This window comes from Microtus oregoni, unplaced genomic scaffold (genome assembly GCF_018167655.1).
Source record: "Microtus oregoni isolate MIOR12 unplaced genomic scaffold, Mior012 000002F_ref0000024, whole genome shotgun sequence".
Taxonomy (NCBI): domain Eukaryota; kingdom Metazoa; phylum Chordata; class Mammalia; order Rodentia; family Cricetidae; genus Microtus; species Microtus oregoni.
In genome coordinates this window covers 60,386,247-60,403,016 of record NW_024543061.1, presented here as the reverse complement: position 1 = coordinate 60,403,016, position 16,770 = coordinate 60,386,247, and the positions used below count along the sequence as shown (strand labels likewise).

General features: G+C 46.4%; 1 protein-coding gene across 2 annotated transcripts in view; it reads left to right on the top strand.

The window, feature by feature from the left end:
• Positions 1-464: 464 nt before the first annotated feature.
• Adipor2 (adiponectin receptor 2) overlaps positions 465-16,770 on the top strand; it is a 63,115-nt gene continuing 46,809 nt past the window's right edge. The window contains exons 1-2 of one of the 2 annotated variants that reach the window (XM_041678390.1): positions 485-601; positions 11,131-11,819. The gene's annotated coding sequence lies outside the window, so the exon portion shown is untranslated. Of the gene's footprint in view, positions 602-11,130; positions 11,820-16,770 lie in introns of both variants that reach the window. The other variant, XM_041678380.1, reaches the window with a different exon arrangement.

Here is a 16,770-nt window from a genome sequence, read left to right as displayed (position 1 = left end):
CGTGCCCTACATATTTGAACATGCATACACGCATGCACACATACCCTATACATATATACATGCGGAAAATACCTTCAAAAAGATGAGCCAGGTGGTGGTGGCGCACGCCTTTAATCCCAGCATTCGAAGCAGAGGTAGGTGGGTCTCTGAGTTCAAACCAGCCTAATCTACAGAGTGAGTTCCAGGATAACCAGGGCGACACAGACAAACCCTGTCTTGAAAAACAAAACAAAACAAACAAAAAACGTGTGAAGGAAGCCAGTTGACCAAAAAGTCTGGAAACCCTTCCCTACCAAGGTAACAAACCGCAGTTGTGAGAAAAACGCAGGCTGGAAGAGAAGGGAGGCCAGCGCTACGTAAATTGTCATGAGACTTTGGCTCCACGCTTTTAGCACGTGCCTCTTCCAGGCTCACTAGGCCACTCCCATCCACAGGAGTGACCTTCTCTTTCTTGGCAGACTTTTCTATTTCTTTATCATATGTCCCCGGTGCAAGTCTTTGCCCGGTGACACAAGCTTCTGGGGACCTCAGCAGGTGCCTTTGGACGCGGATCTCAGTAGGTGCCCTTGGACGCGGATCCACAACTTTTGACAGGATTTGGGTGAGTTTTCACGTTGTTGTATTAATATCTCCAGAGTAGCTAGCTAAGAAACCTAAAGGAGACTATTGGAAGGGTCCTGAGGGGCACTTGGCAGAATAAAAGTCCAAGTCATAGGGAGGGAGGGAAGGGAGGGACAAAGTGGGGAGGCAGGGAAGGAGGGAGGGAGGGAGGGAGGGAAGGAGGGAAGGAGGGAAGGAGGGAGGGAGGGAGGGAAGGAGGGAGGGAGGGAAGGAGGGAGGGAGGGAGGGAGGACATCCTCACTGGAGGTCAAGGTAACAGCTTTGTTTTCGATGGTGTCTGAGGAAACAGTGAGACAGTACTCAAGGTTACAAACCACCATAAAATAGCCAGGGAGGGAGGGAAGGAGGGAAGGAGGGAAGGAGGGAGGGAGGGAGGGAAGGAGGGAGGGAGGGAAGGAGGGAGGGAGGGAGGGAGGACATCCTCACTGGAGGTCAAGGTAACAGCTTTGTTTTCGATGGTGTCTGAGGAAACAGTGAGACAGTACTCAAGGTTACAAACCACCATAAAATAGCCTAACGCTAGTGCTTCTCAACCTTCTTAATGCTGTGACCCCTTAATGCAGTTTTCATGCTGTGATTGATCCCCAACCATAAAGTCATTTCATGGCTCCTTCATAGTTGTAGCTTTGCTAGTTATGATCAGAATGCGTTTATATCAGATATGTGCCTGCAAAGGGGTCGTGACTTCCAGGTTGAGAATGGCTGCTCTAAGTGGAAGGCGTGTTAATGCTTTGTTAGCTGTTCTTACAGAGAGTGTTATGAGTCTTTAACTGGGAGCTGGAAAGATGGCTCAGAGGTTAGGAGCACTGGCTGTTCTTCTGGAGAACCCGGGTTCAATTCCCAGCATCCACATAGCAGTTCACAACTGTCTGTAACTCCGGTAGGCAAAACACCAATGCACATAAAATAAAAACAATTTTTTTAAAAAAAATCTTTAACTGGACCCTTGGGTGAGAGACACCTTCTCTTTCCCATGTCCCCATAATTTTCCTGTCTTTCTATCCTGCTTTTTAAAAAAAAGACAAAATAACAACAGCAAAACCAAACCACTTTCTCTAAAATATTACCCTTATATCTTGCCTTACTTAAAATGTTATCTGGCTTGGCTTGTTTAAGACATGGTTAGGCAAGGAAGCCAGGACTCTGCTTGGCTTAGAATGTGTTTTTGCAGCCTGAGACCCTTGCCTGTATATCCTATGTGCAAACCCCTACTCTGAACACTGTTCCTGATGACCTGTGAGGACCTATACTTGCATCAAGCTGTACATACACATGTTTTAAACAATGGGATAAGTTGTTCCCCTTAGCAATCCCCTGGTAGTACCTGTTTCTATTCAAACAATCCTACAATTTAGTTATGGGGCAGTGGGCCAGTTCAGCCTACGCTGGTTTGGGGCACATGTTTAATAAAGCAAACTATGTCTTTTTCTTTTTTGGTGCGCACTGTGCCTTCTTAGGAACCTTTAGGAAGAATTCTCTATCTGTTCTTTTGCCTATGTCTAATTGGGTGTGCACACGATTGAAATCAGATGGTTCATGGGAAAGGACATGTGCTGTGAGCAGGAAGGCTTACATAATCCAATTCTGTTAATAAAAGCACAGAAATGCTCACACTCTGCCCCTTAGCAATCAAACTCCTCCTCCTTTTGAACCCCATAAAAGGAAGCTTCAAACAGTGCCCAGACCCTTGAGTGACTTCTCTCTTGGGGCCATTTTCACCCTGAGCTTCTCATATCTTTTGAGTCTGCTCTGGGCTTTTTCTTTGAACAAAGTCTCCTTTGCTTATCTGTGTACGATTATTTCGGTTCATTGAATAAGAAGCCAAGAACCTGAAAACACTGGGCCCAGACCCTGGCCACTTGTAATGATGGATCTCTCTGTATTGCCCAAGTCAGCCTCCAGTTCCTGGGTTCAAGGGATAGAGCTTCTCCTGCCTCACCTTCTGGAACTGCTGGGACTTCATATAGGGGCTGCCACTGTGCTGGGTGGGCTGTCTTAGCTGGGGTCTCTATTGTGGTGATAAAACACTGTGACCAAAAGCAGCTTGAGCAGGAAAGGGTGTATTTTCCTTACACTTCCACATCACAGTCCATCACTCAAGGAAGTCGTGGCAGAAACTTGGAGGAAGGACTGATGCAGAAACCACGGAGGAATGCTGCTTGCTGGCTTGGTCCTCCAGTCTGGGCATACCATTTGGCTTACACGGGCCTCAGTACCCACTGTGCAGTGGGTAGTGGAGGGGTGTGCCACCCCCTGGGCAGGTGGTCCTGAGCTGTATGAGAAAGCAGGGTGAGCAAGTCATGACCAATCAACCCATTAATTAATAAATTGCCCCATAAGTTTGTCCACAGGCGAATCTGGTGGGGTCATTTTCTCAATTGAGATTCTGTCTTTCCAAATCATTCTTGCTTGTATCAAGTTGACAAAAACAAACAGGCAAGCTAGCACCTGGGTTCACTCATTTAATTTAATCCTCTGGTACAAAGAAGGTTTTTAGACAGGGGCACACTCTAGAGCAGGCTTGAAGCTAGTGATTCCGTGTCTCTGTCTCACTAGCTATCCAGGTGTGCGCCACTGCACCCAGCCCCACCATTTCTTTATTCTGAGAAACTCCAGTGGTCACATGTCATCACAGCTCCAAACCAGCTCGCAGGCTCATCGCCACCCTTCGCCTCTCTATCCTCTCTTAGTCTGGTCTCAGCCAGCCATAGAAACCTCACCATACCAGAGAAGAAAGAACACCACCCAGGCCAGAGATCCCAGCTAGGCTGGTTCAATCACTTTGGCTAAGGGACATCCCTAGGAAGGCAGGTTCACAGTAAGCCATGCTAAAGAGATGGGCGGAATAATTAGTCCTTTCTTGAGATACTGTACTTTCCCTTCCCAGAATCCCTGCACCTGGTGCAGAAGCTTAAGGCCACAGACACCGGGTTGTAAGTCAGCCCAGTCTGAGTTATTCTGAAAAATGAAACTTCTCTTTTTCTTCCTTCTCTTTTCTTAGCATTTTTTCCTTCATGCCCCTCCCTAGCGTTTTTTGGCTTCCTTACTCTTTCTCCAAAGTCTCCCTCCCCACACTGTGGCTTCTTATTGGTCATGTGTCTGAGCTCCAATCTAGCTCACATGATGGCATCCTGGCCTTTTTCCTTCTCTCTTCCCGTCTCCTCTGGGCAGTAGCTGAAGTTTATAGTTTGCCTGCCCTGCAGTTTTTCCTTTAAAGGCTAATAAAATTGTCCTCGTGCTTCCATTTGAATCCCTTGATTAATGAGACTAAGAACTCCCCCGGGAGACCCCCAATTGCCCCTGACTCATTCACCAGCGTCCACAAATTCCATATTGTTTCTGATCACCTGATTAGGGAAATAACCCTCAACTTGTGCAGAGTGGCACTTGCCACAGACCCCTGCCTTTTCCCCAGTGGGGCAAACCACCCTCTGAGACCTGCTCCATGGGGCAGTGACAGGGTCTGCATGCCACTGGACTTACACAGGCTATGGCACCTTCCTTCCTCCCTTTGGCCAAACTCAGGCTTGGTATCTCTCCACCTCTCTCCCACAGTTGGCTGAGAGAATCACACAGGAGCTTCATCACTCCCAATAAATTGTTCAAGACTCCCAATCTGGGCGGCACCACTTTGTGTTCCATGCCTGGCCCCTTCCCCCTTTGGCTCCTTCTGGCCTGTGTTACACACTCCACTTGGCACTGATTCAGAAAAAATATAATTTTCTGCCACTTCTTTGCCTCCAAACATGTCCTTTTCCTTCTGAGAGCCTTCCATATGGGAGTCCTCACATAAGCCAGATTTGCAATCTGCCATGCACTGGTAGCCTCTCTGCATCCTGCACCCCACACACCTGTGAATGATGGAAAAAGCAGGAAGCAAAGTACCGGAAAGGGTAGCCCTGGCCGTGTGGAAAGCACCAGATCACCTCATTGTACTGTCATCTACGGAGCGGGAGCACCACTCTCCTGGTCCCTTGTCTGGGGAAGTGCCAGGATGCATGGCTCTAACTCCAGCACTTGGAAAGCTCAAACAGATGGATTACTTTGAGTTTGAGGCCAAACTGGGCTACAAAGTGAGTGCCAGGCCAGCTAGGACTACAGAATTGTGTCAAAAACAAAACAAAACATCAAAATCAGGCTCAGGGTCAGGAGACCCAGGAGACACTGAGTTGAAGGAATCAATGATTATCTGGGCAGGATGGCCTTCCATGTCCTCCTTTCCTACAAGGTTGACAGAAAAACATGTTAATCCTAGCACTTGGGAGGCCTAGGCAGGAGGATTGCTGCAAGTTCAAGGTCACCTTGGGTTGCAGAGTTTCATAGTGACTGGATTGGTATTGGTTGTGTGTGTGTTGTATATATGTGTGCACATGTATGTATGTGTGTTTGTGGATATCCATGCACATGTATGTGTGCACATGTATGTATGTGTGTTTGTGGATATCCATGCACATGTATGTGTGTGCACATGTATGTGTGTACGTTTGTGGATATCATGCATATGTATGTGTGTGCACATGTATGTATGTGTGTTTGTGGATATCATGCATATGTATGTGTGTGCACATGTATGTGTGTGCGTTTGTGGATATCATGCATATGTATGTGTGTGCACATGGAGGCAGTTTGATGTCAGATATTTCCCTTAATTACTCTCGGCATTATTTTGTGAGACAGACTCTCTCATTGAATGTAGAATCCACAGCTCAGCTAGACTGGCTGGCTGGCAAGCTCCAGGGATCCTCCTGTCTTTGTCACTACAGTACCGGGTTAGAGGTAACCACAGCCACATATGACATCATACATGTGCTGCGACAGAATTCAGATCTTTGTGCTTGCTACTCAGTGGACACTTTCCTGACTAAGCCTCCTATCTCCCTGGGATTCTTTCTTTCTTTCTTTCTTTCTTTCTTTCTTTCTTTCCTTCTTTCCTTCTTTCTTTCTTTATTGGAGATAGGCCAAAAGGCTGGTTTGGAACTCGCTCTGTTCTCAGAAGGCCTTGAACCCAAGATGCTCCTGGGTCAGCATCAAGCGCTAATCTTGCAGGCAGACTACAAGCCTGCAGCTTGCCAAAGCACAGCTCCCGTGTTCCTTTGAGGAATCAGCTCTGAAGCCAGTGTTAGGCAGAGAGCTACTGTAAGATGGGGACTCTGTGATTATGGAAGAGAAGAAGGAGGCAGTGGGTTAAGGGAGGAGGGAGCAAGAGAAGGAGGGCAGGAAGCAAACCAAGATTTACAGCTGTGACCTCCAGTTCTAACCCAACTTTCTTTCTTTTTTTTTTTAAATTTATTTATTTATTAAAGATTTCTGCCTCCTCCCAGCCACCGCCTCCCATTTCCCTCCCCCTCCCCCGATCAAGTCCCCCTCCCTCATCAGCTCGCTTTCTTTCTTTTATCTCTGTTTGCCTTCTATGGCAGCGAGAACGCTGGCTATGGAGGGGAGTTTTCTAAGAGGTTGAGCAGTTTTCTAAGAAGCTGGGTATGGCGTCTTGTGCCTGCATCTAGGAGGCTGAGGCAGGAGGATTGCTGTAAGTTTAAGGTCAGTTGGGACTAAATAGTGCGGCTCATTGGGTAAAGGTACTTGCTGCCAAGACTCAATGACCTTGACGTGAAGGGAGAATCGACTCTCAAAGGTGGTTCCATAGCTGAGCATGGAAGGGCACACTTGCAATGCCAGCAAAGACATGTGGGTCTACACAGAGAGTTCTGGGACAGCCAGGGCGACATGAAGATTCTCTGTCCCCCCATCCCAAAAGGGTGGTCCTCTGACCTCCACAGTGTGCCTGGTACTTGTTTGTCAACACACATACATGTATAGCCACACATAAATGAGTTTAAAATGCAGAAAAGTATCCTATTGGAGTTTTCTCCGGTGTATATTGGCATCTGTGTGCTAGAAATTTTCGCAGAACTGGATGGTGTCCTCGTTTGCTTATGAATGCTGTGATAAAACACCGAGCAGAACCAACATGGGGATGTTGTGTTAAGAGCACCCGGCCGCCCGCACGGCTAGCTTTACCTGAAATAATTACACAGAAACTGTATTCTTTTAAACACTGCCTGGCCCATTAGTTTCAGCCTCTTAACCCATTTCTAATAATCTATGTAGCACCACGAGGTGCGCTTACCAGGAAAGATCTTAACCTGCTCTGTGTCAGGAGTGAGAATCATGGCGACTCACTGCCTCAGCTTTCTTTCTCCCAGCATTCTGTTCTGTTTACTCCACCCACCTAAGGGTTGGCCTATCAAATGGGCTTAGGCAGTTTCTTTATTAATTAACCAATGAAAGCAACAGATTAGAAAGAAATCACTCCCACATCATGGGGAGGAGAGGATTTGGCTGTCAGACTATAGCCCCTCAATGACAGAACCAAGACAGGACCTTAAGGCAGGAACCTGCAGCAGAAACTGGGGCAGAGACCGTGGAGGAACGCTGTTTACTGGCTTGTTCGGCTGCCTTTCTTCTTCAGCCCAGGCCTGCTTGCCCAGGAATGGTATTGGCCACAGTGGGCTTGGCTCATCTACGTCAGCTAGCAGGTTTTAAGAAAATGCCCCATAGACATGGCCCAATCTGATGAAAATAATTCTTCAACTGGGTCCCACCTCCCTCTGTGTCTAGGTTTGTGTCACAAACCGTGACAACAAATTACCTAAAAAAATATCTAAAGGTGATCACCAGAGGGGAAACTTGCTATCTGGAGACTGAGGAGGTGGGAACGCCATCATATGACGAAAAAACCAGCCCAGGCCAGGTATGGTGGGTGACTGCAGTCCTAGTACTCCGGAAGCTGAAACAGGAAGGTACAGACTTCAAGGCCAGCATGGACTACATAGAAAGACCCCATTTCAAGCCAACCAACCAACCAACCAACCAAACAAACCCCAATACTTGAGAAACCACACAAGAAACCTTCACCCACTTCCACCCCCAGTTAAAGCACAGAAGGGTGGAGTTTCATTGCCTTCTGACCTTTTGAAAGGGATCCTGTCTGGTGATCTCGGTGGCAGGGAGAGGCTTAGCCTTCGGACCTGAAGCAGAACTGGGGCAGAGGGAAGCTGATATCTGGAAGAGGCACTGTGCTGGCCTTTCTCCAGCCAAGACAGGTTTTGAAACTCTCTGGAGCCATGACCCAATCCCCACTGGTCCCAGCTCAAATCAGCCCCTTTAGTCTCCCTTTTGAAACAGCCTGGGTGTGAGCCAACGTGGCTCATGGCTAAGCCACTCCACTCAGTCTCTACGAATAAGCCCCAGAGACGGACAACCTTTGGACCTGGCACGGACCCTATTACAGCTAAGTGACTTGGAATCAGCTATGGACCTAGACGAGGGGAGCACTAACCATCACTGATAGCACGCTTACTGAGCATGCATGAGGCTCTGGGTTAAAGTTCTAGTATGTGAAGATTTTGTTTGTGCTCTAACAAGATCAGAGGGTGGAGCTAACTATAAATAAAGCTTTATTTGTTAGAGCGCTGACAGAATATTGCCACAGGGAAAACATTTAAAAATTAAAGAAATGCCAGATGGTGGTGGTGTCATGCCTTTAATTCCAGCACTCGAGTGGTAGAGGCAGGTGGATCTCTGAGTTCTGGGTCAACCTTGTCTACAGAGAGACTTTCGGGGTAGTCAGGGCTACACAGAGAAACTCTGTCTTGGAAAACAGAAGCAGAGGAGGAAGAAGAAGATGACTACCTTAACTGGGTGTGGTCTCCTGCACTAAAGCCCAACACTCTGGAAACAGAGGTAGGTGGATTGCCAATGAGATCAAGGCCAGTCAGGGCTACAAAGTGAATCCCCGGCCAGCCAGGGTTACATAAGTGATACCTTGTCTCAAAAGCTAGTTGCCTAAGGCTGTAGAGACAGCTCCGTAATTAAGAGCATGCAATGGCTGTTCTTCCAGAGTGCCCAGGTTTTGTTCCCAGCACCCAAGTGGTGGCCAGAAATCATCCGTAGTCCCAGTCCCAAAGAATCCAATGTCCTTTTCTGGCTTCCTCGGGCACTCCATACATACATGCAGGCGAACATTAATGCACATAAGATAAAATCAATAAAACGAAACAAAACAGAAGCCTAGCTAAGGAAGAATTCCTGTATGGTTTGGTTCTTGTCTAGGGACACTTTTTATGTGAATTGTATTCCTTCTGACTGGAGAAGAAGAGAAAGAGGCAGATTTCTGAAGTAATGGGCTACCACTACCTTCACACAGTAGGCTCTTATTCTCATCTTCCCTCAGATAAGTTGTAACGGGTTGTGTGTCACAAGCAGTTGCTCAGGTGCTGCCTTCCACAGACCGCAGACCTTCGCTGTGACTTCTTCCTTCTGAAAATCGTAAGCTTTCCCCGGTTACCAAAGCTCGGCCCAGCAGTGACAGTGGGCCTCTTCCTTCCTGAAAGCAGGATGGGGTTAAGACCTCAGCTCACGCGTGTTGGCGCTTCTATACACCAGGCTGGCCTTGAACTCACAGGGATCCCCCTGCCTCTGCTTTCTGAGTGCTAAAAGGCATGTGCTCCCACAGCTTGGCTCATTTTTATTTCTATTTTTTGGTTTGGCCAGCCTGGAACTTGATATGTAGACCAGGCTGGCCTCAAATTCAGAGATTCCCTCTTCTTAACTGTTCTTGCTTTTTGCTTTTTTTGTTTGTTTGTTTTTGTTTTTGTTCTCAAACTCCCTATAAAACTGAACATGACCTTGAACTTCAGATCCCTGAGTGCTGGGATCACAGGTGTGGGCACCAACCAAGCTGCTGGTGTCTTGCTAGGGATCAAGTTTCTTTGTCGCTTTAGAATTGGGAAATGTGAGCCCTCTGACTGCCCCACTTTCTCAGGATTGTTTTGGCTACTCGTATCATTTTTCATGAGTTTTAGAATCAGTTTGTTCCTTTATACAAACAAAGGCAGTAGGGATTTCTAAATTAAAAAAAGTATTTTAGATGTGTGTGTTTACGTGTGTGTGCACACATGCGGGTACGTGGGCCTGGGCTTGTGCATGGAGGCCAGAAGATGCCAGGCGTCCTTCTCTGCCACTTTCCCTCTTAGTTCCTTGAGGGGTCTCTCACTGAACCTGGAGCTACACCAGAGGCCAGCAAGCTTCACCCGTCCTCCTGTTTCCACCCTCTACTGCATTGGAGTTACAGGGGTACAGGAAACCATGTTTGTTTTCATCATGGGTTCTGGGGATTTGAACTCAGGTCCTTATGCTTGTGCAGCAAGTGCTCCTACCTGCTAAGCCATATTCCCAGCCCAAATCTTTACTGCCTTGAGCACACTGTGTAGTCAAGGATGACCTTGAATTTCTGATCCTCCTGCTTCTACCTGAGTACTAGGATTACAGGTGTGGGTTACTATGCTTGGTCTAGATGGTACTGATCTAGACCAATTCATCTGTTATTTTCCTCTCTCCTCCATCCCTTTCTCTGTATCCTTGGCTAACCTGGACATCATCACCAAGCCTAGGTTGGCCTCAGACTCCTGGGGACCCTCTTGCCTCAGTCTTTAGGGTTCTGGAATTAGAAGTGTGGGCTGTTGGCTGGGTTTCCAAGGCATGAATAGTAGAGAATGGGTAAGAAGAAAATGAATGGCACGTCCTGGGAATTAAATCGGAATTCAGGGCTGGCGAGATGGCTCAGTGGTTAAGAGCATTGCCCGCTCTTCCAAAGGTCCTGAGTTCAATTCCCAGCAACCACATGGTGGCTCACAACCATCTGTAATGAGGTCTGGTGCCCTCTTCTGGTCTGCAGGCATATACTGATACAATATTGTATACATGATAAATAAATAAATATTTTTAAATAAATAAATAAATGAATAAATAAATCGGAATTCAGTCTGTGTTGCCTGTTGACAAATAAAAACCAGGAACTGATCTTTAAACTGTACTTTATTCAGAGAGCTGGCAATCTGGGAGAGAAATCTGCCTTCCCCAACCATCTCTGTTAGCATATTTACAGGGAATCAGAAAAGAGGCAATAAATCAATCCAAAGTTATTCCCTCTTCCCCCCTGGCCAGGCAGTTGGTCTCGACTCTGAGGTTTCAGAGGGTTGAACATACTATGGTCACCCGGTTTTGCATTCTCCCTGAGTCTCTATTTGGAGGACATCCAGTTTGAAGGTTAACTTGAAGCAAACAAACAAACCATTATCAGAGTGTACATGTTTGATTACTACCAATGTGTACAGTCAGAATCCTTCCTACAAAATGAAACGAAGAATGTACTCTTACAATACAGAATATAAAGGGTCCCAACTTCTCCCCCATCACAATTGGTAGATAGTCAGTTTCACTGGAAGATAATACTTGGTACATAGAGCAGTCGAAGTAAATTTTTGGAACCGCACATTAGGGACAGATTGTGGAGGGCCTTGGAGTTCAGCTTAAGAGGTTAAGAGGTTTTGAACTTAATACAGTTAATAAGTTAATATTGGCAGTAGTACATTTGAATGTAGAACACATATGAATGATGGAGATAGTAATAACAGGAAGACCAACAAAGAATGTCCCGTTGTCTTTCAGAGAGGTACCTGAGCATGTGACGGGGCTGAGTGAGGTATGACAGTCTCAGAGCTGTTGAAATGCCCAGAGTGTCATCACAGGCGAAACTGGGGCTGAGAGATGATGCACAGACCGAGACACTCTCCACAGGGGAGCTGCTTCCCAAGGGAGCAGCTCGGCAAATGCCTAGAGATTGCTGATGTCCCTAACGGAGTCACATGCTTCTTATAAAGTGCTTGCTAACTAGCCTGTAGAGTCAGTAACTGTCTTTGATTTGAACCCGGGTCTGACGGACTGATGGCTAATCTCAATTGTCATCTTGACTGTATCCGGCGTCAACTGAAACCCAAACTGCAGGGGCACTCCTGAGCTATTTTCTAGACCACAGTATTAGAAGCAGGAAGACCCACCCTAAATCTGGGTGGCACCTTCTGGACGTGGAAGAAGGAAACTGCTCTCGCCTGCTGCCCCCACCCTCACAGACAAGTCTGTCTATCCTGCTGCTTCCAGCATTCCTTCCCTGACATTAGAGCCTGCCTCTGTGGGATTCTAACAGACTGAAGACCAGCAGCTCTCCAGGAACCCTCCAGGCCTCAGGGTCAGACTGGGACTGCAGAGACACCCAGCCTCGTAGACGAAAGAGCTACTTACTGCATTCTTGGCCTCGCCAGTGTGAGACAGTCATTGCGGGACTGCTCGAACACTATCCTGTAAGTCATGTTTCTATTTCCATTCTATCAGTCCTGGTCCTTTAGGGAACCTCTGACTAATATACTGGACTTGAGAAGCATGTATCAGGGCAGGTTAGAAAACAATAGGGAAAGCAGGGGCTGCAGAGATGGCTCAGCATGTGCATATACCCTCACTGACATCACACACAACTAAAATGGTTTCCTTAATCTACAAAACTTTAATAAACTAGGGAAATCTGTGCAAAGCAGATCACTAACTATAGCGAGTAAATAGTGGTCCCCAGCATCAGCCAGCGTAAGTGTAAACCTTTCTTTTCTTCTACTGTGAGCAAGTTCTAAAATTGGTCTAAGTTTATTTAAAATAATATTTATTATTATTATTATTATGATTAATGTTTTTTTTTTTGAGAAAGGGTATCTCTGTGTAACATATCTGGCTGTCCTGGAACTTGCTCTGTAGACCAGGCTGGTCTCAAACTCACAGAGATGCACCAGCCCTCCAAGTGCTGGGACTACAGGTGCGCTCTAACTCTGCCCTGCTAGGCTTTTTTCCTTTTTTTCGCATGGGTTTCAGGAATTAAAGTCAGGTCTTGAAGTGTGTGTGGTTAGTGCTTTCAATCGCTGAGCCACTTTACGGCACAAATTTTGAAACTTTTATTGAATTCCTAAAAATAGTTTGTCTTTCACTCATCCCACCAAGCACTAAAATAATCTAAGAGATATTTTATTTTTATTGTTTGGATCTTATTTACTTGAGACAAAATTTGGTTATGTAGCTCAGGTTGCCCTCAAATTCTCAATCCTGGGGTTGGGGACGTAGCTTAGTTGGTAGAATGCTTGCCTCATACGCTTAAGCCCCTGGGTTGGATACTCAGTGGTTGGTCGCTCTCATAATGGACTTGCCACTATTTGAGAAGAGCCTCAACTGCCTGGTCAGTTGGTATTGTAATACACAGGACCCACAGCTGAGTAAGACTGTGGCTGATAAATTTTTCCCCAGCATGGCACCTTCCAGCACTGTGAGACTAGCCCAGGGGAAAGAAGACACTAGACTAGGTCAAGCCTGATTTCCTATTCAGACAAGGCAAGTGTTACCTTCAGCAATGGGGTTTTACCATATAATCCTGCTGGGTAACCAATAGCTGTTGCCAATATCTATACTGTTTTAGGAGGCCTCAGAGACCTTCCCGACAGTGTCGTTTTTCTGAGACTAGGTCTGTTCTAGTTCTGCTGATTGTCAACTTGACTTGACCCAGAGTTTTTGGAGAGGACAGCCTCAATTGAGGAACTGCCTACACATCTCTGTGGGAGATGGCCTTAATTGCTAGTTGATGGTCGAGGGCCCAGTCCGCTGTGGGCAGTACCATTCCCTGGGGTGCAAAAGAAAGCTGCCTAAGATTGGCGGTGGTGGTGTACACCTTTAATCCCAGCCCTCAGGAGACAGAGACAGATGGATCTCTGAGTTTGAGGCCAGCCTGGTCTACAGAGTGAATTCCAGGACAATCAGGGTTACACAGAGAAACCCTGTCTCAGGAAGGGGTGGGGAATTCACGAATTCACAAAGATCTACCTGCCTCTGCCTCTGTCTCCGAAGTGCGTGACACTCTGCCTGTAAATCAACATTTACAAAACTTTTTATCTGCATGCATTCCATGCTGAATTTGTCCTTGTGCTCCAAGTTTTGTTTCTTTAGTTTCTTCTGGGATGTCTTTTTCTTCCGTGCAGCCTCCTCTTCTGGCTTAGCAAGGATTTGTTCTTTTTAGTGAAGATATCTCGGTGGTGGGGAGTTCTGGGATGGGTCGACCTGAACATGAGTTCCATGCGCTCGGTGATACATTCATTGCCACATGAGTATACTGATGACCGGGGAATCTGGGTCTGAGCCTTCAAGCTTAGCACTAAGTTTCTGACTTTTTAAGCAGGTACACTAAGAATTCAGCATTCTTTCTGGGCCGCCAGTCCTGCATCAAGTTTCATCATTTGGCTTCTAGCTCCTTCGTTATCCCGCCAGAAGGGTACACACTGCTGCTTTACAGTGTTATCTTTCAGATAAGTGGCTTTCAGATAATGTGGGCCCTGATAGTCTAGGCAGCTTCACTGATAGTCTTAAAGTAAGCACGAGCATTTGAAAGTTTCATTTTGCATGACTTGGTAGAGGTTTCCAAGAGTAGTGAGTCATTTTCACAGGCCAACCTCAAACAGCTCACAACAAGAGGGAATCAACTGTTTTTTCTTGAGACAGGGTTTCTCTGTGTAACAGCCCTGGCTGTCCTGGAACTTGCTTTGTAGATCAGGTTGGCCTCAAACTCACTGAGGTTCGCCTGCCTCTGCCTCTTGAGTGCTGGGATTAAAGGCAAGCGTTACCGTTGCTTGGTAGAATCAACGTTCTTAATAAGCTCTCCAGATATTGATTTTGTGCGTAAATGGCTAAGACCCTGGACTGGCTTTGGTGGTATATGCCTGTAATCTCAGCACTCAGGAGCCAGAAGCAGGGGGATCATTATAAATTTGAGGCAATTATAAAATTGCCTACATAGTGAGTTCCAGGCCAGCCATGGCTACATAAGGAGAGCCTATCTCAAAAATAAATAAAAAAATAATAAATAAATAATCCAAACTTCCTATTTATTTTCTTGATTTGTATGGGAAAAAGAAAGAAGAAAAAGCATCTTGGGGCTGGAGAGATGGCTCAGTGGTTAAGAGCATATACTGCTCTTCCAGAGGACCTGAGTTCAGTTCCTGGCATCCACACATCAGGCACAAGGGTGTGTACTGGGGTGTAACTGTCTGCTGATGGAGCCTGTGCTGCAACGCCGTAGCCCAATCTTTTCTTATGTTCTTATGTATGTTTGTAGGAAGATAAAAAGGGACTCTTTCTCTTGCACACACATATTCCAAGTCCAGAGACTGTAATCTCTGTTTCTCTAGTCTAGTGGCTCGCCTCAGATGCGCAGGATAGTCCATGGATCTGGTTAAGATCATGGTGTGTCAAACTAGTGCTGGGATTATAGGCATGTACCACTGTTCCTGGCACAGCTCCTTTTCTGCTAGTGACAGGGAAAATTATTTTTTTTTGTGCTTCAGTTTTCTTATCTGTAAAACAAGGATAAAAAGAAACTAGTAATTTAAGAGGCACGGTGGCACAGGCCTGTAACCGTAACACTGGAGAAGCTGAGATAGGTGGATTCTTATGAGTTTGAGGCGAACCTGGACTACATAGTCAAGACAACATAACAGGATGTTATCTAAAAACAAACAAACAAAACCAACAACTATCAGTTATCTGCCTCTTGGGGCAGGTAAAGGTGAGGGTAATGCCAGTCCTCTATCCACTGTGTATGGCACGCTGCAGGAGCCGGCCAAGAGACTAGGCCATCATCATCGTCATCATCATCATCATCACAACGACACCTGACACCTGGAGATCACTCCCTGTGTGCCAGGGCTGTTTTAATTCTCCATGAGGGCGGCCGTCATTTCAATCAGCGGGCAAGAGTGCAGACAGGAAGGGTTGTGGGGAGCAGGAGGGCGGGAGGAAGTGTGGCAACCTCATGAAGGCAGAGGTTAAGGGCACCATGCCTGCCAGCTGGGAAAAGCTCTGACTCATGAGAGGCCCCGGTGTCATTGTGTGTCTACAGGGAGGGGAAGGGTGGGTTCTCTGTTGGACTTGGCATTTGTCTTTGTACAAATGTGTCTCTGACAGGAGGTGTGTGTGGAACTATAAAAAAACAGATATGTCAACCTCCCTCCCCTGCATGTCTGTGTATTCTGGGACTCGAATCCAAGACTGTATGCATCTAAGCAAGTGCTGTTCTATGCTGTTCCACTCCCAGCCCCAAACCAGAATTCTTGAGACCAGGCTCCCTGAAGTAAAGAAGTTTAAGCCATAACAGAGATTAGCTAGAAAAAAGGACCAAGTCCTTGGAAAGCTTTCAGGTGCCAGCAAAAGTCCTAGCAAGAAGGCTAGGTGGCGTGGGGTCCATATGAACTACTATTTTGCAGTGCTGGAGATAGAACCTATGGCCTTGGTCAAGTGGTCCCACTAAGTCACCCTATAGCTTTGATACATGACCTTATTAAATAGAGTTCAGGAAGGACTGACTTCTGATTGTCTTACTTTGTTCAGAAGGAATTGTATCTTTTTGCTTTTGCTTCTTATCTAAGCCAATAGCAAAGCAAAAGTAATCAGAGAACTGGCTATGGCAACCGCTCTGCCCCTCAGCCCAGCACAGAGAGATCACTTAGTCATTCTTTTGAACTCAGTTCCAGATCAGTTCTGTTTTCTCTCAGCAAATGCCCGCCAGTTCTCGGTTTCTACTTCTGCAAATCAACCCCTCGCCAGAACACATGGCACACGAACAAAAACTTAGTAATTTGATAGACTTCTCATCAAATTATCCTACAAACCTAGATTTTCAACTGGTTGGGAGGTGATGCCTGTATTCCAGCACTGGGGAAGCTGAGGCAGAAGGATTGTCATTTATGAATTTAAGGTCAGCCTAGACGATATGGCAAGATCTTGATCCCTGACTCCAGTGTACAGACAAAAAAATCCAAATCAACCCCACATAAAGAAGTAACCCCGGGGGCTGGAGAGATGGCTCAGAGGTTAAGAGCATTGCCTGCTCTACCAAAGGTCCTGAGTTCAATTCCCAGCAACCACATGGTGGCTCACAACCATCTGTAATGGGGTCTGGTGCCCTCTTCTGGCCAGCAGGCATACACACAGACAGAATATTGTATACATAATAAATAAATAAATATTTTTTAAAAAAAGAAGTAACGCCCCCAACAACTAACTCTACAAAACAAAACCTGTGTCCAGGTTCTGGTTTAGCTATACACTTTTATCAAGCTACTTCCAGGTGAAGAGACCTCTTGGTATTATGGATTTTAAATTTTAGCCCAGCAATAGCTAGGCATAGTGGACCGCACCCACAATGCTAGCACTCTCGTGGCAGAGGCAAGA